Raw genomic sequence first — 24,885 nt, forward strand, 5'->3', positions numbered from 1 at the left:
GGATTTGGACGCTGTGGGAACAACTCAGCGAAATCACACGTTTTAATTTGAAATATGTCAGTTTTGCCCCATGTCGACCGGCTCGGAAGCGGTTCTTTGACTAAAAGGTGGAAGGGCTCGTCCGGGATCTCTCGCAATTCAATTATGAAAATCCCAAAGCGAGAATCATACCCCTTGACCAACGAGCCGCGACAGTGTGAAACGTAGCGCTGAATCTAACGGTAGTATGCTGTTCGCCCGATCGTGCCTGTGCTGACTCTCAAAGACATATCAAATGAGTCCACCTCTCCATTGTCTTGCTTATGTTTTCCCTTTGATGAATATATTGTTAATTTGAGACATTACATTACCAAAGAGTTGCATCCTTGTCAGTAAAAGGTGAATTTGGCAATGAGGTTAAATTTGATTGAGAAAAAAACAGAGGGGTCAAATGTTTAACACTACAATGACGAGGATGGGAGCACACTGCATTTGCAGTCCATCGCCTGAACCTCTCGGCCACCTCGTCTGCTATTTACAGCATCGTCAGCCATCCATCCCCTACTTTCCGCATTCGAACAGAAATAATGTGCAAGGAAGTCAACTTCACCGCCTGTTCTGCCCGTGCAACCAGATCGACAGTGATTAAATGTGCCATTAGATTCTTAAAGCAAACAGCTTTCCTTTACATCAGGTGAATGACTGTCCGAGATGGTTGATTTTGAGGCAGAATCAAAGCAATGAATATAAAAATTCACGCGGCGAGTGAGTTGACACAGACAGGACTCGAACCTGCAATCTTCTGATAACATTTTGGTTATAACCGAAGTCAGACGCTTTATCCTTTCGACAATGCGGCCACTACTGTAGGAAGAAAATTTGCTGTTTTTTATATTGAGAGCAAATTTGGGACAAGAGTTACATCAAGGAGTGGATGTCAAAAAACATGAGCATATTTCGAGTAATGAACAGATGCGCTGCGATATGGATGCGCACGGGCACAGGCAACGTCAATGCAGCTTGAAACATAACAGTTTAACAATTTGGTCATCGCAGCTGAAATCACACTCCTTTTAAAACTATACAGAATGATCCGGATCGTGAGAAAATACGTAATAAATGGACAAATTATGAACCGGAACTGACAACCATCCCGTTTGAGCAGACACCGAATAATCCAGAACAGCAAGCACATCCCGATTACAAAGATGTAGAATGACCCTTAACCTCAGCAGTTCCCTTTTAAAAGAATAAAATGGGATTTCTATCATTCTTGAAGGCAATTCTGCTGTGCGTGAGTGAGCGTAGCGCTCAAGACCACGCTGGGCTGCGACGGTTGTTGCAGCCACAGGGGAGAGACAGGCAGGAAGGAAATTGGGAAGTAAAACCAACCCAGACAAAAAGCCAATTTAAAATATATATATATTTATCATAATAAGAAAATAAATAATTTTACAATTTTATTGCAAAAAATTGAATTTGATTTGATTTATATAAATAAATAATTGTTTCATAATCTATATACTTTTGGTTGAACGAAAGTTGTGTGACTGCATGAATTTCACTTGAAATCAGGTGGTGCAGTCAGTAAATACCCAAACACAGTCAGCCCATGGTGGAGGGCAAGCCACGAGGGAAGATGTGGGCAACAAAGGCTATCTTTTAAAGTCGCGAGTGCCTTTCTGCTGGATCTGACAGCAGATGCGTGTGCTGTGAAAGAGGTCAAATGTAATAGAGCCCAGTGCAGGCAGAACAGAACAGGTACATTTATTGTGAAAGTTAAAAAGTGGGGAATATTTGTAAATATACGTAAATATAAATATTTATATATAAATATATATATATAAACAAAGTCAGTCAGTCAATCATGTCTTGTCTTGTCTTGCTTTGATTTGTATTTGAAAATAAGGGGGAAGGAGGTCATCATGTCACACAGCCCATACGCAAGCTCTCGCTAAAATCGCGATGTTTCTAACTTTTGTAATTTGCCTTCTTTCAGATTTGGAATAGCAAAATCCCACAGCAGTCTCTTCTCCTGTCAGGCAGTCCTCGAATGCGTATTTCAATCAAATCAGTCTGGCTTTAAGTTGCATATAATGCCTTTTTTCTCACATGAATTGAAATGCACAGTAAGATCGCCCAGCACGTTTGCTCGCAATCTCTCGCTTACACAAACACACAAACAAATTAAATTCCTGCACTCTCCAAAGGCAGTTATTGAAATTTGGACGCTGTGGGAACAATGGAGCGAAATTACACGTTTTAATTTAAAATATGTCTGTTTTATCACATCTTGACCGGCTCAGAAGCGGTTCTTTGACTAAAAGTTGGCAGCGCTCGTCCAGGATCTCTCGCATTTCAAATATGAACATCCAGAAACAAGAATCAGACCCCTACACCAGCCGCTGACAACGAGGAGCGTAGCTGTCAGATTCTGACGGTAGTTTACTAATCGGCCCATCCTGCCTGTGCTCACTCTCAGAGACCGATCTCATGAGTCCCCCGCTTCACAGTCCTGCTTAGGTTTTCGCTTTGATGAATGTATTATTACATTGCATAATTAAACTGCAGTATCCTTGTCAGTAAATGTTGAATTTTGCAATGAGATTAAATGTGATTGATAAAAAAAACAGAGGGATCAAATATTTAACACAATAACGACGAGGGTGTGAGCACACTGGATCATAAGTCCATCGCCTGAACCTCTCGGCCACCTCGTCTCCTATTTACAACGACGTCAGATATCCATCCCTTACTTTTGCAATGCAAACAGAAATAATGTGCATGAAAGTCGACTTCACTGCTTGTTCTGCACGTGCAACCAGATCGACAGTGACGAAAATGTGCCATTAGCTTCTTAAAGCATACAGCCTTCCTTAACTTCAGGTGAGTGACAGTACGAGATGGTTGGTTTTGAGGCAGAAAAAAACAAAGAATATAAAATTCGACAAGGCGAGTTAGTTGACCGCAGCAGGAATGGAACCTGCAATCTTTTGATAACATCGACGGTTATAATTGAAATCAGACGCTTAACCATTAAGCCACGCGTCCGCTGCTAGGTACCGAAAATGTTTTGTTGGTTATATAGAGAGCTAATTTGGGACAAGGGTGAAATCAAGGATTGGATGTAGGAAAACATTAGCATATTTCGAGCAATGAATAGATGCGCTGCGATATGGATGCGCACGGGCACAGGCAACGTCAATGTAGCTTGACACATAACAGTTGAACAATTCGGTCATCGCAGGTGAAATCAACTCCTTTTAAAACTATACAGGATGATCCGGATTATGAGGAAATACGTCTTAAAGTTGCAAATTATGAATGGGAACTGTCATCCATCGCGTTTAAACAGACATCGAATGATCCGAGACTGCAGGCACATGCCTCAGAATGACCCTTGACGGACAGCAGTTCCCTTTTCAAAGAATAAAACGGGATTTCTATCATTACTGAAGGCTGTGCGTGAGTGAGCGTGGGGCTCTGGACCACGCGGGGCTGGGACGGTTGTAGAAGCCACAGGTGATTGACAGGCAGGTCGGAGGGAGGGAAGTAAACCGACCCCGACAAAAAGCCAATTTAAAATATATATATATATTCATCATAATAAAACAATAAATAAATTTACAATTTTCTTGCAATAAATTAAATTATATTTGATTTAACTAAATAAATAATTGTTTCATAATCTGTATATTTTTGGTTGGACGAAGGCTGAGTGACTGGACAAATTCCATTAGAAAGCAGCGGGTGCAGTCAGTCAATACCCAAACACAGCAAGCCGATGGTGTAAGACAAACCACGAGGGAAGATGTGGGCAACAAAGGCGATCTTTTAAAGTCGCGAGTGCCTTTCTGCTGCATCTGACAGCAGCTGCGTGTGCTGTGAAAGATGTCAAATGTAATAGAGCCCGGTGCAGGCAGATCAGAAAAAGCACATTTGTAGTCAAAGTTAAAAAGTAGGGAATGTATGTAAATATACTTATACATAAATATTTGCACATGCATATACATAAACAAATTCAGTCAGTCAGCCTTGTCTTATCTTGTCTTGATTTGATTTGTATTTGAAAATAAGGGGGAAGGAGTTCAACGTGTCACACACCCCGCACGCAATCTCTCGCTAAAATCGCTATGTTTTATCCAGCTTTTACCACTAGGTCGGAAAATTCAGCTCATGATTTGCGGCGGTGCAAAAGCTTACCGGCCCGCCTTCTAGTTTCACTGTAATTATGATGTCAATCGCCATGCAGTGCTCTGCCAGCACCCCGGATGGAAAATTAGGCCCTAACGCCTCATTATACGCCCTCCCCTGGAAACGGCTGAAAAACCAGACATTCGCAGGGTGCAGCAGGCAGTATTTGCGGCGTATTTAAATAGACTGATGAGGATCCTACATCGCAAGTCACATTGACTGTAACAGTTGCACACAGCACACTGGCTGAAGTTCTGACTTGAAAGCGGTAGCTTTATTTGCAATTACAGTGTCCTAACAACGTCAGTGGTGTGAGTTAAAGATCTCATGATCTCAGGTGCGAGAATCTGACTTTTTCGCCGTGCAGTGAAAATCAGTAAATTAAGGAAAGGTAACTTCGAGGTCTGAGGCGTGAACTGGCTAGAATAGACTGGCAAATGATACTTAACGGCCTGACGGTGGATAGGCAATTGCAAACATATAAACATCACATGGATGAACTTCAGCAATTGAACATCACTGCCTGGAGTAAAAATTAAACTCGGAGGGTGGCTCAACCGTGACTAACGCGGGAAATTAATGATAGTGTTAAATCCAAGGAGGAGAAACATAAATTAGTGAGCAAAATCAGCAAACCAGAGGACTCGGAGGAATTTAGAATTCAGCAGAGGAGACCAAAGGGTTTAATTAAGAGTGGGAAAATAGAGTATGAGAGGAAACTTGCCAGGAACATAAAAACTGACTGCAAAAGTTTCTATATATATGTGAAGAGAAAAAGATTAGTGAAGACAAACGTAGGTCCCTTGCAGTCGGATTCAGGTCAATTCATAATGGGGAACAAAGAAATGGCAGACCAATTGAACAAATACTTTGGTTCAGTCTTCATGAAGGAAGACACAAATAACCTTCCAGAGGTACTAGGGGACAGAGGGTCTAGTGAGAAGGAGGAACTAAAGGATATCCTTATTAAGCGGGAAATTGTGTTCGGGAAATTGATGGGATGAAAGGCCGATAAATCCCCAGGGCCTGATACTCTGCATCCCAGAGTACTTAAGGAAGTGGCCCTCGAAATAATGGATGCATTGGTGATAATTTTCCAACAGTCTATCGAATCTGGTTCAGTTTCTATGGACTGGAGGGTAGCAAATGTAACACCACTTTTTAAAAAGGGAGGGAGAGAGAAAACGGATAATTATAGACCGGTTAGCCTGACATCACTCGTGGGGAAAATGTCGGAATCAATTATTAAGGATGAAATAGGAGCACATTTGGACAGCAGTGACAAGATCGTTCCAAGTCAGCATGGATTTATGAAAGAGAATCATGCTTCACCAATCTTCTGGAATTTTTTGAGGATGTAACTAGTAGAGTGGACAAGGGAGAGCCAGTGGATGTGGTGTATTTGGACTTCCAAAAGCCTTTTGACAATGTCCCACATAAGAGATCGGTCTGCAAAATAAAAGCACATGATATTGGTGGTAACATACTGACGTGGATAGAGAATTGTTTGGCAGACAGGAACCAGAGAGTCGGATAAACTGGTCCATTTCAGAATGGCAGGCAGTGACTACTGGAGTGCCGCTGCGCTCAGTGCTGGGACACAAGCTCTTTACTACATAAATTAATCATTTTGATGAAAGAATTGCGTGTAGTATTTCTCAGTTTACAGATGAAGCTAAACTGGCTGGCGTTGTGCGCTGTGAAGAGGACGCTAAGAGGCTGCAGGTTGATTTGGACAGGTTCGGTGAGTTGTCAAATGCATGGCAGATGCAGTATAATGTGGATAAATGGGAGGTTATCCACTTTGGTGACAAAAAAATGAACGCAGAATATTATCTGAATGGCGGCAGATTAGGAAAAGGGGAGGTGCAATGAGACATGGGTGTCATGGTACATCAGTCATTGAAAGTTTGCATGCAGATATAGCAGGCAGTGAAGAAGGCAAATGGTATGTTGGCCTTCATAGCTAGGGATTTTGAGAAGAGGAGCAAGGAGGTCTTACTGCAGTTGTACAGGGCCTTGGTGAGGCCTCACCTTGAATATTGTGTTCAGTTTTGGTCTCCTGATCTGAGGAAGGAGTTACTTGTAATTGAGGGAGTGCAGCGAAGGTTCACCAGACTGATTCCAGGGATGGCTGGACTGACATATGAGGAGAGACTGGATCAACTGGGCATTTATACACTGGAGTTTCGAAGGATGAGAGGCGATCTCATAGAAAGATAGAAGATTCTGAGGGGACTGGACGAGTTAGATGCAGAAGGAATGCAACCGATGTTTCAATTGTGAAAATCTTGAAACAATCCTACCCCAAGACCAAAAAGCCACCGACAGCGAGAAGCGTAGGACTCAGACTCTGATGGTAGTTCACTATTAGGCCCATCCTTCATGTGCTGTCTCTCAGAGACCTATCTAATTCGTCCCCATGTCCATCGCCCTGCTTATGTTTCCCTTTGATCAATATATTATTAATTTGAATCACTACATTATCAAGGTGCAGCATCCTTGTCATGAAATGTTGAATTTGGCCATGACATTAAATATGATTGAAAAAGTAAACGAAGGAGTCAATTGTTTAACCTGCACAGCATACTGGAATAGACATCCATCGCCTGTCGTTCGCAGCCACCTCGTTTCCTATTAACAGCTACGTCAGCAATTGAATTTGCTTCTTTTTTGCATTCAAACAGAAATAATGTAAAAGAAAGTCTACTTCACCGCTGGTTCTGCCCGTGCAACAGGATCGATATTGAAAATGTGCCATTACCTTCTTAAAGCAAACAGCCTTCCTTTCTTTCAGGTCAGTGACTGTACGAGATGGCTGCTTTTGCGGCAGCATGACAACAAAGAATATAACATTTCGTGCAGCGAGATAATTTACCGCGGCATGACTCAAATCTGAAAATTTCCGATAACGTCGCGGTTACAATCGAAGTCAGATGCCTTATCCATTACGCCACGCGGCTGCTGCCATGAGGGAAAACAATTTTGTTTTTTTATATTAGGAGCAAATTCGGGGCAATAGCTGTACAAAGGAGTGGGTTTTGGAAAAGATGAGCATATTTCAAGTAAATGAACAGAAGCGCTGCGATCTGGGTGCGCACTTTAGCTGGGCTTCGAACTTGGAACACAACAGCTTAACAATTCGGTCATCACAACTGAAATCAGACTCCTTTTCAAAATATACATAGAGATCCGGGACTGTGCGAAAATCTGTCTTGAAGAGAAAGATTGTGAACCGAAACTTACAACCATCCCGTTTAAACAGACACAGAATGATCCGGGACTGCAAGCACATCCCTTTTACACCGGTGTAGAATGACCCTTCACTGATAGCAGTTCTCTTTTATAAGAATAAAGTGGGATTTCTATGATCGCTGAAGGCAACTGTGCTGTGCGTGAATGAGCGTGGGGCTCAGGACCACGCGGGTCTGGGAAGGTGATTGAAGCCCCAGGTGATAGACAGGCAGGAAGGACGGAGGGAAGTAAAACCCTCCAGAAAAAAAACAATTTAATAACATTTATCTGCTTAATTTTTTAAGAAATGTATTGATAAGAATTTTAGTTAACAAAAATTGAAATTGATTTGATTTCAATAAATATATCATTAATTAATCATTTATTTATTTTTTGAACGAAGGCCGTCTGTGTCTAGATGTTTACCATTGGAGATAAGTGTGTGCACGCAGTAAATACCAACAGGCACCGTCAGCCCATGGTGGAAGACAAGCCTCGAGGGAAGATGTGGGAGGCAACGGCGAACTTTTAAAGTGACGTGTGTCTGTCTGCTGTTTTTCAGATGTGCAATGTCAGGATCCGACAGCAGCTGCTTGTGCTGTGAAAGTGGACAAAAGCAATCGAGTCCAGTGCAGGCAGATCAGAAAAAGCACATTTATTGTGAAAGTTAAAAAGCGGAGAGGTATACATTGCACATAAGTATACACTCACACACACAAACACACACACACACACACTTATATACTTATAAATATATATATATATAAAAACAAAGTCAGTCAGTCAGTCATGTCTTGTATTGTCCTGTTTTGATTTGATTTGAATTTGAAAATAAGGTGGTTAAACTCATCATGTCACAAAACCCACACGCAAGCCCTGGCTGAAATCCATTTGTTTCTAACTTGTGTTTTTTGCCTTTTTTCAGATGTGGAATGGCAAGATCCCACAGCAGATTCTTCTCCTGTAAGATATTCCACGAAGGAGTGTTCAAGCAAATCGGCATGGGTTCAAATTCCATGTAATGCCTTTTTTCACACATGATATTAAATGCCATGCACGATCGCACAATTTGTTTGCACTCTCTCCCTCTCTCTCTTACACAAACTCACAAACAAACTAAAATTCCTACACCCTCCAAAGGCAGTTTTTGAAATTTGAAATTTGAAATCTGGAATAGACAGCACATCCCTTTTAACCAGACACATAATGATCTGGGACTGATAGCATATCCCTTTTAAACAGACACAGACATTTGTGGGACTGAAAGCAAATCCCTGTGAATCAGATATAGAATGTTCTTGGACTGAGAGTTCTTTAATTTTAAACCGGCCCAGAATGACCCTGGACTGAGAGCAAATCGCTTTGAAAACAGACACAGATTGATCCTGGACTGACAGCAAATCGGTTTAGACAGACACAAACTGATCGGTGACCTCTCGCATTTCCACTGTGAATATCACAAAGAGAGGTTCATATCCCTCGACCAACGAGCAGCCGACAGTAAAGTGCGTAACCCATTCTATATTAAAGCGGCATATTCTGACGGTAGTAAAGAAAACTATTCGGCCCAACGTGGCTGTGCTGTGTCTCTGAGAGAGCCGACAAATTAGTTCCCCTCTCCATAGTCCTGCGAATAACAACATAAGAACGTAAATTTTACCTTTGATGAATATATTGGGCCTGAAGTCATTGTGCTCGGCTTACCCCAGGCGCTCGGCTGCAAATAGTGATAACGTTCCACACCTACCTTTTGCTCCTGCAGCCTCCGCATCTGAGACCTTCTCTTCCCGCGCTTCGCAGTGCATTCACGTCTTGGTGCTGCGGAGGGAGAAGCTGGATTCACGTGGCTCTGGACAGCCAATGAAGGTACAGTATTATCATTCGTAATAATAGCATCTCCGGAAGTCGGGATTCTCAGCATGACGAATGAAAACGCCCCCATCACCCAAACACACATAAAAGTAAAAAAAAAGACCTCATGTATGTAATATTAATTTAAATTTAAGTTAACAAATGTGTTGGAAAAAAATATATTATTCAGATTTTTTTAAATGTTGATATTTAGGGTTTAAAATAAACCTTCCTTAGTGGTTTTTATGTTTTTATATTTTTTACATGTTATAAAACACTTACGCTGATAAAAGCAGGCTATGCACCTGCTTTTCCCAGGCGCAAGCAATTTAAGGACATTCGCTGGGCAATTGATGGGCGAATAGTACGTACTCACGCGATTGTCCTTCTCCTGAAGAAACGTTGGGTCTGACAAGCAAGAAGTTGACATTGGAAAACCTGGTTTTCAGTGCATGTGCATCGCACGCCAAAGAAGGGCTTTTGTGGGTCCTTGCCGGTTGCGTACGTACACCGTGCAGGCCCAGTGAGGCTGGAATTACAGGCCCTATATTCATTTGAGACATGACATGACCAAAGTACAGCATCCTTGACAGTAAAATGCAAATTTGTCCATGAGGTTTTATGTGATTGACAAAACAACAAGAGGCTTCAAACGTTTTGCACAATAACGACGAGTATGGGATTCGGAGCCACGCATGCCGATCACAATGGATTAGCAGTTATTCGCATTAAACTCTGGGCCACCTCCTCTCCCGTTTGAAGCAACGCTAGGCATTCAAAGTCCTGCTTTCTGCATCCAAACAAAAATATTCTGCAAGAATGTCCACTTCACCGCTTGTCCTGCCTATGCAAGCAGATCGACAATGTTGAAAATGTGCCATCAGCTTGTTAAAGCAAACGGCTTTCATTACTTCAGGTTGTGTACATTCCTGGAATTAAATGCACCAGATACAGTAGAAGTCGGAGCTGCTGAAACAGCGGAGTTAGGATATTCATAAAATGAAAGAATTGGGATGGGGCAGCAGAAAAGGGGAACTAGGAGCTCCGGAATCACAGGAATTCGGAGCTCCGGAAACAAGGTAATTAGGAGCTCCAGAAACATCAGCATTGGTTGATCTCCAGAAACAACGGAATGAGAGTGCCCTAGAATGATGGGAAATAGGATCAAGATACAGTTGAATTAGGATCTCCAGAAACACGGAGAATTGGGATCAACAGAAACAGGGGAATTAGCACCTCCAGGTACGGGGGAATTAGGAGACCGTAACAGAAACCTGAAAATTACTAGAGAGCTCCATAAACAGGAATATTACGAGACAGCTACAGTTACAATGGAATTCTTAGCTCCAAATACTGGGAAGTTAGGAGAGGGCATCATAATCAGGGAAAGTAGGAGCGCCAGATATAGGGTAATTCGGGTAATTAGGAAGAGGAAAATTAAGAGCTCCAGCACTTTACGTTATAAATCAGGATAATTAGGAGCAGCAGAAAAGGAGAGTTAGCAGTTGAACAAAGAGGTGAACTAGGATCACCTGATACAGCGGAATTATGAGCTCCAATGACAGGGGCATTATTTACTCCAAAACATGGGACAAAGATGCTACTGAAACAGTAGAACGAGGAGCTGCAGAAACAGTGTAATTGGAGCGCCAGAAAAAGGGTAATCTGGAGTTCCTGACACAGGGAAATGAGGAGCACCTGAAACTGGAGAATTAGAAGCTGCTGAAATAGAGAAATGAGGAATGCAAGAAAATGGAGAATTCGGATCTCCAGAAACAGATCCATAAGGAGTTCCTGAAACAGAGGGATAAGGATCTCCAGAAACAGCTGAATTATGAGCTTCAGAAACAGTGGGATAAGGAGCTCCAGAAACAGGGGAATTAGAAGTTCCTGAAACAGAGGGATAAGGAGCTCCTGAAACAGAGGAATTAGGAGCTCTTGAAACAGTGGAATTCAGAGCTCCGGGTACATGGAAATTAGGAGTTTAAGAAACAGGGGAATTATGACCACCAAAAACAGGGGGATTCGGAGAGATTTCAGCACTTGCACCTCTAAATATCAATTGTCAGGCACATTTTCTAAGTATAATATACTCTAATCCATCTGTCTTAGGTTCAATATGAAATAATTTACACTTCGTCACTGGGACCTATATTTGCATAGTTATTTTCACAAACACATAATAAGCATCTCTTTGCAACGTTATGTTCCAAGACACTATTTACAGTGCCAATTACATTTTTATTCTCTAAAATTGGACGAGAGAGCGGAACTGGAAAGTGCTTCCCCGTTTGTTTGTCGTTCTCTGTCTCCTCACGTCTGTCTTTCTTTCTGTCTCGCCATCTGTTTCCAACACTCTCTTACCCAACATGTCACTCCGCGTCTTTCGCGCCACTTGTGTAACACCCGTCTGTCTTTCTCTGTGCCCCTCCCGCCTGTCTCTCCATCTGACTCCCACTGTCTTTTGCTTTCCTCTGCTGTTATCTCTATATCTGTCTCCCCGTCTGTGCCCATCAGTCTCTCCCCCTCCTTCCCTCTCCCGTCAGTCTCTCGAGTCTGTCCCTTGCTGTGCTCCGTCCGTCTGGCGCCCCCCTCTGTCAACATTTCTCTCTCACTGTCTGTCTCTGTCGTTACCTCCCTGTCTGCCTCCTGTTTAGCTCCCCCGTTTGTCACCCTCTATGTCTCCCCAGTCTTGCTCTCTCTCTCCTTAAATTTTATGTGTCATTCTGATTCGTCTGTTCTATTTCTGTCTTGCCCGTTTCCCTCTGCTCTATCTCTCTCCCCTTCTACATCCTTCCGTCTGTCTACAACCATCAGCCTCACCCACTCTGTATCCTTCTTTTACATTTCTAGTCGGTTATCTCCACCACACGGTCTCTCGCTCTCTCTCTATCACCTCCTGTAGGTCTCTCTCTCTTTCTGTCCCCACGCCCCGCCGCTGTCTATCACCTTCCTATCTCTCGCCTGTCTTTCTCTCGCTCTCTCTGCTGCCCCTCTGGCTCACCAGTTTTCCGATTCCCGTCAAGCACCGTCTCAGCCTTTGTCTTTGTAACATATCATCTATCTACCGCAGCATGTCGCAATGCATCATTCTTCCAGTCAATCACTATCCCAACACACCCAGTTTGTTGCTTTCTCTCTCTGTCTCTCGCTCCCCCAGCTTTTTTCTTTGTCTACCACGTCATTTTCTCCCTGTCTTTTCTGTTTTCTGACCATTTCTCTCACGCGTCTGACCCACTCTAACCCTCCACACGTGTGCACACTTCTTCATCAAACCCGTCTGTCCCTGTCTATCAATCTCTCATTCTCTCTGTCACCGTCACATGTTTTATCTCTCTTTATCTCGCCGAGCTGTCCATCTGACTCCGCCTTCTGGTTCTCTTCCACTTTCTCCCCACGTCTGTCTCCTCATTTCTCTTCATCTCTGTTACTTTGTTTGACCCATCTATTACCCCGCCGTCTGCCTCTGTCGCTATATCTCTCTCTGTCGGCCTCTTTCCCTGTCTCCAAAGTTTTTAAAAAAATTAATTCAGAAATGTGGGCGTCGCTACCAAGGCCTTCCTTCTTTTATTGCCCTTCTGAAACTACCCCGGAGAATGTGGTGGTGAGCCGACTATTTGTAACCGCTGCAGTCCGTGTGGTGAAGAGACTCCCGCAGTGCCGACTTTGTCGCTGCAGTTTGATTCAACTGAATGTCTCGCTGGGCCATTGTAGAGGGCATTGAAGTGTCAACCACATTGCTCCGCGTCTGGTATCACGTACAGCCCAGACCAGGAAAGGACGGCATATTTCATCACCTGAAGGACATTAGTGAACATTAGTGAACCAGATGGATTATTATGACAATCCAGTATTAACATGGTCATTTCTGATACTAGCTCTTTCAATCCAGATTCATGTAATTAACTCAATTTAAATTCTGCAGCTGCCATGGCAGGATTTCAACTTCCATCTCGGCGATCTTCAGACTAGACCTCTGGATTAGTAGTTCCGTAACATTCCCACTCTGCTACCCTGTGGTTTCTCTCGCTCTCTCTCTCGGTGTTTTCCAGGTCTGTCTCCTCCTTCTTTCTCCCCCACCTGCCTCTCTCTGTCTTGCCATCTGTCTTTTTCCACCGCCAGTCTCCATTACTCTATCTCTCTCCACAGCCTCCTACCCGTGTCTGTCTCTCGCTCTGATCCGCCGTATGTCCCTCTCATTCTGACACCTCATATGTCTTTCTGGTCCTGTCTCTCCTGTATGCCTCTTTCTCTGCCTCTGTCTCCTCATCTGTCTGCCGTTGCTGTCTGCCCCATTTGTTGCTCTCGCCGTTTCGCCCTGTTTACCCCGATTGTTTCACCAAACTCTATATTTAACTGTCTCTTACACGTCTGTCTCATCCCCTCTCTCCCACTCTCACTGCCTCACCCCACTGTCTGTCTCTCTCTCTTTATCTCGAACTCAGCCAAGTGTGTTATCTTTCTGGCTAACGCCCTTCTGTCTCCCCTGCCTGTCAATTACTGTCCCCTTCCACCATTCAACCCCGTCTGCCTCTGTCTGTCGCTTTCTATCTGCAATCGTCAGTCTTCCATTTCTGCCTACCCTGTCTGTCACGCACTTCCCCCTTCCATCATTCTCCGCCGCCTGCCTCCTCCCTTCTGCCTTCCACGTCTATCTCTCTTTTTGTCATCCATCACATCTCCCACCTATCCAGTTTGTCTCCATCCGTTTCTCACCTGTCGGTCGGTCTTGCCGCCCACTCCCCTCAGTATTGTCGTTCTCTATATCCCCCACCATAATTAACTCACTCTGTCATCACTCCGTGGCATCGAACAGGAAATTAGAGGTGCATGCAATAAGGGTGCAGCATTTAATGGGTGACGTTAATATGCAAATAGATTGGGCGAACCAAACTGGAAGCAATACGGTGGAGCAGGATTCCTTGCGTGCAGATGGGATGGTTTTCTAGACCAATATGTCGAGGAACCAACTAGGGGGGAGGCCATCTTAGACTGGGTGTTGTGTAATGAGATAAGATTAATTAGCAATCTCGTTGGGCGAGGCCCCTTGGGGAAGAGTGACCATAATATGATGGAATTCTGCATTAGGAGGGAGAATGAAACAGTTAATTCAGAGACCATTGTCCAGAACTTAAAGAAGGGTAACTTTCAAGGTATGAGGCGTGAATTGTCTAGGATAGATTGGCGAATGATACTTAAGTGGTTGACTGTGGATGGGCAATGGCGGACATTTAGAGACCGCATGGATGAACTGCAACAATTGTACATTCCTGTCTGGCGTAAAAATAAAAAAGGGAAGGTGGCTCAGGGAACATTAAGACGGATTGCAAAAGTTTCTATAGATATGTAAAGAGAAAAAGGTTAATAAAGACAAACCTAGGTCCCCTGCAGTCAGAATCAGGGGAAGTTATAACGGGAAACAAACAAATGGCGGACCAATTGAACAAGTACATTGGTTCGGTATTCACTCAAGAGGACACTAACAACCTTCCGGATATAAAAGGGGTCAGAGGGTCTAGTAAGGGGGAGGAACTGAGGAAATCCTTATTAGTCGGGAAATTGTGTTGGGGAAATTGATGGGATTGAAGGCCGATAAATCCTGATGGACTGCATCCCAGAGTACTTAGGGAGGTAGCCTTGGAAATAGCAGATGCATTGACAATCATTTTCCAACATTCCATTGACTCTGGATCAGTTCCTATCGAGTGGAGGGTAGCCAATGTAACCCCACTTTTTAAAAAAGGAGGGAAAGAGAAAACAGGGAATTATAGACCGGTCAGCCTGACATCGGTATTGGGTAAAATGATGGAAACAATTATTAAGGATGTCATATCAGCGCATTTGGAAAGAGGTGACATGATACGTCCAAGTCAGCATGGATTTGTGAAAGGGAAATCATAGAAACATAGAAACATAGAAAATAGGTGCAGGAGTAGGCCATTCGGCCCTTCTAGCCTGCACCGCCATTCAATGAGTTCATGGCTGAACATTCAACTTCAGTACCCCATTCCTGCTTTCTCGCCATACCCCTTGATCCCCCTAGCAGTAAGGACCTCATCTAACTCCTTTTTGAATATATTTAGTGAATTGGCCTCAACAACTTTCTGTGGTAGAGAATTCCACAGGTTCACCACTCTCTGGGTGAAGAAGTTCCTCCGCATCTCGGTCCTAAATGGCTTACCCCTTATCCTTAGACTGTGACCCCTGGTTCTGGACTTCCCCAACATTGGGAACATTCTTCCTGCATCTAACCTGTCTAACCCCGTCAGAATTTTATATGTTTCTATGAGGTCCCCTCTCATTCTTCTGAACTCCAGTGAATACAAGCCCAGTTGATCCAGTCTTTCTTGATAGGTCAGTCCCGCCATCCCGGGAATCAGTCTGGTGAACCTTCGCTGCACTCCCTCAATAGCAAGAATGTCCTTCCTCAGGTTAGGAGACCAAAACTGTACACAATACTCCAGGTGTGGCCTCACCAATGCCCTGTACAACTGTAGCAACACCTCCCTGCCCCTGTACTCAAATCCCCTTGCTATGAAGGCCAACATGCCATTTGCTTTCTTAACCGCCTGCTGCACCTGCATGCCAACCTTCAATGACTGATGTACCATGACACCCAGGTCTCTTTGCACCTCCCCTTTTCCTAATCTGTCACCATTCAGATAATAGTCTGTCTCTCTGTTTTTACCACCAAAGTGGATAACCTCACATTTATCCACATTATACTTCATCTGCCATGCATTTGCCCATTCACCTAACCTATCCAAGTCGCTCTGCAGCCTCACAGCATCCTCCTCGCAGCTCACACTGCCACCCAACTTAGTGTCATCCGCAAACTTGGAGATACTACACTCAATCCCCTCATCTAAATCATTAATGTACAGTGTAAACAGCTGGGGCCCCAGCACAGAACCCTGCGGTACCCCACTAGTCACTGCCTGCCATTCTGAAAAGTACCCATTTACTCCTACTCTTTGCTTCCTGTCTGACAACCAGTTCTCAATCCATGTCAGTACACTACCCCCAATCCCATGTGCTCTAACTTTGCACATCAATCTCTTGTGTGGGACCTTGTCGAACGCCTTCTGAAAGTCCAAATATACCACATCAACTGGTTCTCCCTTATCCACTCTACTGGAAACATCCTCAAAAAATTCCAGAAGATTTGTCAAGCATGATTTCCCTTTCACAAATCCATGCTGACTTGGACCTATCATGTCACCTCTTTCCAAATGCACTGCTATGACATCCTTAATAATTGATTCCATCATTTTACCCACTACCGATGTCAGGCTGACCGGTCTATAATTCCCTGTTTTCTCTCTCCCTCCTTTTTTAAAAAGTGGGGTTACATTGGCTACCCTCCACTCCATAGGAACTGATCCAGAGTCAATGGAATGTTGGAAAATGACTGTCAACGCATCCACTATTTCCAAGGCCACCTCCTTAAGTACTCTGGGATGCAGTCCATCAGGCCCTGGGGATTTATCGGCCTTCAATCCCATCAATTTCCCCAACACAATTTCCCGGCTAATAAGGATTTCCCTCAGTTCCTCCTCCTTACTAGACCCCCCGACCCCTTTTATAACCGGAAGGTTGTTCGTGTCCTCCTTCGTGAATACCGAACCAAAGTACTTGTTCAATTGGTCCGCCATTTCTTTGTTCCCCGTTATGACTTCCCCTGATTCTGACTGCAGGGGACCTACGTTTGTCTTTACTAACCTTTTTCTCTTTACATATCTATAGAAACTTTTGCAATCCGTCTTAATGTTCCCTGCAAGCTTCTTCTCATACTCCATTTTCCCTGCCCTAATCAAACCCTTTGTCCTCCTCTGCTGAGTTCTAAATTTCTCCCAGTCCCCAGGTTCGCTGCTATTTCTGGCCAATTTGTATGCCACTTCCTTGGCTTTAATACTATCCCTGATTTCCCTTGATAGCCACGGTTGAGCCACCTTCCCTTTTTTATTTCTATGCCAGACAGGAATGTACAATTGTTGTAGTTCATCCATGCGGTCTCTAAATGTCTGCCATTGCCCATCCACAGTCAACCCCTTAAGTATCATTCGCCAATCCATCTCAGCCAATTCACGCCTCATACCTTCAAAGTTAGCCTTCTTTAAGTTCTGGACCATGGTCTCTGAATTAACTGTTTCATTCTCCATCCTAATGCAGAATTCCACCATATTATGGTCACTCTTCCCCAAGGGGCCTCGCACAACGAGATTGCTAATTAATCCTTTCTCATTACATAACACCCAGTCTAAGATGGCCTCCCCCCTAGTTGGTTCCTCGACATATTGGTCTAAAAAAACATCCCTTATGCACTCCAGAAAATCCTCCTCCACCGTATTGCTTCCAGTTTGGTTAGCCCAATCTATGTGCATATTAAAGTCACCCATTATAACTGCTGCACCTTTATTGCACGCACCCCTAATTTCCTGTTTGATGCCCTCCCCAACATCACTACTACTGTTTGGAGGTCTGTACACAACTCCCACTAACGTTTTTTGCCCTTTGGTGTTCTGCAGCTCTACCCATATAGATTCCACATCATCCAAGCTAATGTCCTTCCTAACTATTGCCTTAATCTCCTCCTTAACCAGCAATGCTACCCCACCTCCTTTTCCTTTTATTCTATCCTTCCTGAATGTTGAATACCCCTGGATGTTGAGTTCCCAGCCCTGCTCATCCTGGAGCCACGTCTCCGTAATCCCAATCACATCATATTTGTTAACATCTATTTGCACAGTTAATTCATCCACCTTATTGCGGATACTCCTTGCATTAAGACACAAAGCCTTTAGGCTTGTTTTTTTAACACCCTCTGTCCTTTTAGAATTTTGCTGTACAATTACCTTTTTGTTCTTTGCCTTGGGTTTCTCTGCCCTCCACTTTTCCTCATCTCCTTTCTGTCTTTTGTTTTTGCCTCCTTTTTGTTTCCCTCTATCTCCCTGCATTGGTTCCCATCCCCCTGCCATATTAGTTTAACTCCTCCCCAACAGCACTAGCAAACACTCCCCCGAGGACATTGGTTCCGATTCTGCCCAGGTGCAGACCGTCCGGATTGTACTGGTCCCACCTCCCCCAGAACCGGTTCCAATGCCCCAGGAATTTGAATCCCTCCCTGCTGCACCATTGCTCAAGCCACGTATTCATCTGAGCTATCCTGCGATTCCTACTCTGACTAGCACGTGGCACTGGTAGCAATCCCGAGATTACTACTTTTGAGGTCCTACTTTTTAATTTAGCTCCTAGCTCCTTAAATTCATTTCGTAGGAACTCATCCCTTTTTTTACCTATGTCATTGGTACCAACGTGCACCACGACAACTGGCTGTTCTCCCTCCCTTTTTAGAATGTCCTCCACCCGCTCCGAGACATCCTTGACCCTTGCACCAGGGAGGCAACATACCATCCTGGAGTCTCGGTTGCGGCCGCAGAAACGCCTATCTATTCCCCTTACAATTGAATCCCCTATCACTATCGCTCTTCCACTCTTTTTCCTGCCCTCCTGTGCAACAGAGCCAGCCACGGTGCCATGAACTTGGCTGCTGCTGCCCTCCCCTGATGAGTCATCCCCCTCAACAGTACTCAAAGCGGTGTATCTGTTTTGCAGGGGGATGACCACAGGGGACCCCTGCACTACCTTCCTTGCACTACTCTTCCTGCTGGTCTTCCATTCCCTCGCTGGCTGTGGACCCTTCTCCTGCAGTAAGACCAACTCGCTACACGTGATACTCACGTCATTCTCAGCATCGTGGATGCTCCAGAGTGAATCCACCTTCAGCTCCAACTCCGCAACGCGGACCGTCAGTAGCCGGAGGTGGACACACTTCCCGCACATGTAGTCGTCAGGGACACTGGTGTTGTCCCCGTGTTCCCACATGGTACAGGAGGAGCATATCACGTGACCGAGCTGTCCTGCCATGACTTAACCCTTAGATACACTTAAATTGCCGACAACAATGTTAAAAGTTACTGACTAATAAAGAAAAAGAAAAACTACTCACCAATCAGCAGCCAATCACTTACCACGTTGGCTGTGACGTCACCTTTTGATTTCCTTCTACTTTTTTGCCTTCTCTCCCAGCTGGAGCTGCACCGCTGCCTCTCTGGACTCCCGCCTCTCTCGACGCTCCCCGGACTGCTGAGCCTTTTATGCTTGACAAATCCTCTGGAATTTTTTTGAGGATGTTTAGAAATAGTTGTCAAGGGAGAACCAGTTGATGTGGTATATTTGGACTTTCAGAAGGCTTTCGACAAGGTCCCACACAAGAGATAAATGTGCAAAGTTAAAGCACATGTGATTGGGGGTAGTGTGCTGACATGGATTGAGAACTGATTGTAAGACAGGAAGCAAAGAGTCATGGTAAATGGGTACTTTTCAGAATGGCAGGCAGTGACTAGTGGGGTACCGCAAAGTTCTGTGCTGGGGCCCCAGCTGTTTGGATTGTACATTGATGATTTGGACGAGGGGATTAAATGTAGTATCTCCAAATTTGCGGATGACACTATGTTTGGTGGCAGTGTGAGCTGTGAGGAAGATGCTATGAGGCTACAGAGCGACTTGGATAGGTTAGATGAGTGGGCAAATGCATGGCAGATGAAGTATAATGGGGATAAATGTGAGTTTATTAACTTTGGTGGTAACTACAGAAGGACAGACTGTTATCTGCATGGTGACAGATTAGGAATAGGGGAGGTGCAACGAGACCTGGGTGTCATGGTTCTTCAGTCATTGAAGGTTGGCAAGCAGATACAGCAGGCGGTTAGGAAAACAAATGGCATGTTGGCCTTCATAGCGAGGGGATTTGATTACGAGGCAGCGAGGTGTTGCTACAGTTGCACAGGGCCTTGGTGAGGCCTCACCTGCAGAATTGTGTACAGTTTTGGTCTTCTAACCTGAGGAAGGACATTCTTGTTATTGAGGGAGTGCAGCGAAGGTTCACCAGACTGATTCCAGGGATGGCGGGACTGACCTATCAAAAAGACTGGGTCAACTTGGCTTGTATTCACTGGAGTTCAGAAGAATGAGAGGGGACCTCATAGAAACGTTTAAAATTCTGACGGGTTCAGACAGGTTAGATGCAGGAAGAAATTTCCCAATGCTGTGGAAGTCCAGAACCAGGGGTCACAGTCTAAGGATAAGGGGTAAGCCATTTAGGACCGAGATGAGGAGAAACTTCTTCAGCCAGAGAGTGGTGAACCTGTGGAATTCTCTACAACAGAAAGTTGTTGAGGCCAATTCACTAAATATATTCAAAAAGGAGTTAGATGTAGGCCTTACTACTCGGGGGATCAACGGGTATGGCGAGAAAGCAGGAATGGGCTACTGAAGTTGCATGTTCAGCCATGAACTCATTGAATGGCGGTGCAGGCTGGAAGGGCCGAATGGCCTACTCCTGCACCTATTTTCTATGTTTCTACGTTTCTATGTCCCCCCTCCCCCTCGTCTGTCTCTCTCTCTCTCTTTCAAAATCTCTGTCTCGCTTTCTTTCTTTCAGGACAGTCTCCTCTGCATCAAAACCACCATGTCTGTCTCTCTCTTTCTGTGACATGCACATAACTGTCTCCCCCTGCCTATCTATCTCTCTGTCACCTTTACCAAGTGTAAGATTTTGAAGGAGATCTTCTAGGCAAGAGTTGAGAAAATCGCGCAAATCTCCGACCTCAAGCACCCTTCTCTCGGGGATGCGTTGGATCTGTCAAAAGGCATTTTGACTGTCCCAGTGCCAGTTTTCGGCGCAATCACATCGCGCTCTGAGAAGCGCACTTGAGGGGCCTCGACGGTTGCGTGCTGACATCGTACGTGCCCTTTTGGAACTCAATTGTTGGAAGTTTGGCAAGCTCTCTGTTGCCATGTATTTCCATCAGTCTGAAACAGAACCTGACAAGTTGTCAATGGCGATTGCAATAATTATAAATCTTTCACAGCATGTTATGAAATTAATTTATTAAGCTTCATTTTAATTTAATAAATCCCTGAATGGGCATCGAACATGTGCCGACAAGGAGCGAGCGCTGTATCCTAACCACTAGGTGGCGGTCACAGGGGTGAGTCAACATTGATGTCGAGAACTCGTGAACCAGTCAGCCGGCCGCTGTGAGAATGTTTAAAGGGAGAATGTTCAAAGTAAACTCGTCGCAACAGCAATGAACTGCAATTAAAAAAAACAGCCAATACCTGAGTTTTACCCCGGCAGACATGCCGAAAATTAAACGGCGGTAGTTAACCGTTTTGAAGATTGAATGTCTTTTGGAACTGGCTCGTTTTATTAATTGTAAAACATATGATTTATCTTAAATACTTGGATATTTCATTGCAGTCCTCTGCTGTTGCGACTTTACCAGAACAGCAGCAACAATTTAACTCCCAGATTAATGCGTGGTAACCGCATTGGTTTCAATACTCACAAACTGGTGCTTTGGGATTACAATATCGGACCGTATCTGGATTGCATTGTTGACGCTTCACGTCAATCAAATTTAATCACAACGCCGTCATCAGAAAACTTTCCATAGATGCTGCCTGACTGGCTGAGTATCGCTAACATTTTCTGATTTAATTTCAGATTTACAGGATTCGCAGTTATTTGGTTCTGAAACGAAAAAGTAACATAAGATGACGTCATTGGGGATTCGAATGTCAGTACCTTTCTGCAACGGCAAACGTGAGTCATGCGTGGTGTGCATCCTCCCTTCTGCCAGGCAAAGAACATCACTGAGTGGGTGCAGAACATTTTCAGGGGCGAAAGGGAGCAGCATAAGCCGTGATCTATGTGCTAACCAATGACATAACGAAACAAGGGGTTGAGTTCCTTTAATCAGAGTTTCAGGTGCAATTGAGGAAATTAATGAGCAGGACCACAAAGGAATTCTATGGATTATTCCCAGTGCCCCGCGCTATTGAGTTTAGAAATAGCAACGTATGTCTGGATAAACGGTGCACGAGGTTGGGCTACACAATCATGGGGCATTGGGACCAGTTCTGGCGCAGGAGGGACCTGTTCCATTCGGTCGGGTTGTACATCAATAGAGCTTGGACCAATGCACTCGCGGGAAGTTTAACAACTGGGGCGGGTGAGGGGTTGAACTAATTTGGCAATGCATTTGTGTACCAGGATGAAACATCTGTAGATGTTCTAATTATGCATTTATTCACAATTCCAGATGATTTTTATATTTTAACGATAGCAGTGAACGTGTCCTCAGACAGCGCACATCAGCTCATCCTTGGGAAACGATAGACCCCGGTTCGGCTAAACCTTCCCTTACACTGAGCATAAGCAGAGGAAACACAGGCACAGCAGAATTTGCTGAGGACCGTAAGGAGTAAAATATTCTTTGATCAGAGATAGCTCTAAATATATTTTGGTGTCTCTGTGTTAAGTTGCAAATTGTTCTGTGGGATATAAATATATTTTGTATATCTGTGTTAGTGTTTATGTATTTGAATGCAACAAAGTTATTTATAATAGTATTGTGGAGTATCTGTGTTTGTTATATATGTATTTGCTGTTTATATCTTAGTATCTATGTTACCTGTAAACTCCTCGCAAATAAAAGTAAATACAAGTATAGGACGGAGATACTTAGAGATAAATTCATGAAGAAAAAAGACATAAAAACAAATACATTTAGAATAACACATATATGAACACAGATAATTTGATTATCAATGTTCCACACAATTTAATTTACAACTCACAGATAGATGCACAAATATATTTATAAATTTGCCGCATGGACATCCAAATTCATTACAAATAACAAAAATTTATACAAAAAATAAAACACGTCTATGGCGAAAATCTATGGAGTCTCACTAACTGAAGGCTTCTTGCAGAGAGTCGGCACAGACACGGTGGGATGAACAGCTTCTTTCTGTGTTGAATGATTCGATAATTCTTTGCCTTTCTCCTTGTAAGACAGATAAAACAGGCAGCTATATGATGGGAGCACTAAGACCGTAGGCTGTGTAGCTCTAGTGGCGCAACCGGTTAGCGCGTGGTACTTATAAATCACTACAGGCCCGGGAAATGCCGAGGTTGTGCGTTCGAGCCTCACCGAGAGCATCCAATGCTTTTGCATGTGATGTTTGCACTTTTCAGAGTTTGAGGCCGTTTCCTATTTGTCCATCTCTCTTGTCTCTTCCGCCATGTACCAAGGTGCTGTCTGTCTCTCTTGCTGCGGTTATCTCAGTGTCAATCTGTGGGTTATTTCTGAATGAATACCCGTGCCTGTTCCCCACATGAAATAAATGAGGGGATCAAACAATTCCTCATCTGGCACTAGGGAGCGAATGAACCAACATTTATACAAGATATAGTTTATTGTAAATATAACATTCCCTCTTGAGTGATATAGATTCAATTATGTACAACACCAAACTATGATCACAACGTGTTTCCAATAAGCCGCCTTTTAATATATTGTCGCAAGCGCTACCATTGTAGATCAAGGAGTTTCAGAATTAATAAACATAGAAATCAAGCAATGAAACGGTAGAGATGGTTCTGAGAATGTGGAACGCCCTCGCCCAGAGCAACATTCAAAACAAGGTTTAAAAACTCTCAGCTTGCAGGAGGAAGGGAAGAGAGGAAAGAGCCACAGAAAAGCCACGGGAGTTTCGGAAGCTTCGGCGTTTTTCTCTGAACACAGCATAGTTGCGCACGGCACATATATTGTTGCTGTTAAATATGAATAAAATGCTATGTTTGTTTGCAGCTGTTTCTGTTTCTGTCCCTTTTGATTAATTCTTAAATCCATTTGTCTGCAATGATTCCATAAATCTTCATATCCTTGCCCAACAAAAATCGATCAATGCGAAACTTGAAGATGTCAATTGCCCCAACCTCGATAGATTTTTAGGGGAGGAATTATAAGATAGGTGGAATAGGCAGCTGTATGATGGAAGCACTAATACCACACAGCATCCGCACATAATTCCAGCGACGGAATTGCATATGGCGCAGTACTTATATGACAGTGTAAGCACCTAGAAAGGCCGAGGTTGTAAGCACGAGCCTCACCTACTACAGCTGATCGCTTTGCTTGTGACATTTCGACAGCATTCGAAGGTACAATTGATGTATCCCCAAATGTTACCTACATATTCACTGTGTTATTCCAGCACACAATATTGCAGCGGAGGATGAAAAATTTACATATATGTGGGATGGAGTGGAGGCGTTTTGACATTTAATCAATAACTCTGATGTAAATAATAATGTGCCGGAAAAACACTCGATTTCAAAGAGAAGATATGTAAATGCATTGGTGATCTCCACATAATTCCTGCACCACATTCAAAAGAAACAATGATTTTCCTGAACATTTCACTAAAAATGTTGTGCTCAGTGTTTCAGTGGCTCGTGCATTGGACTTCTCGCCGATTCAGTTCCATAGAAACATTCAAACTTATTGATTCGATTCCCATCAAAGTCCAAATGTAAATTAATAGAATGGTTACCGCACAGCAGGAATCCATTCGTCCCATCGAGAGCATGCCAGCTCTCAGCTAGTTCCTCTCCCCTGTCCTTTCCCCATAGCCCTGCAGGACAGGATTGGCTTGTTCCGAGGCTGGAAAGTAATTGTTTGCAGCAAACCACAACTGTCTGCAATAGCC

This window comes from Pristiophorus japonicus, unplaced genomic scaffold (genome assembly GCF_044704955.1).
Source record: "Pristiophorus japonicus isolate sPriJap1 unplaced genomic scaffold, sPriJap1.hap1 HAP1_SCAFFOLD_46, whole genome shotgun sequence".
Classification (NCBI taxonomy): domain Eukaryota; kingdom Metazoa; phylum Chordata; class Chondrichthyes; family Pristiophoridae; genus Pristiophorus; species Pristiophorus japonicus.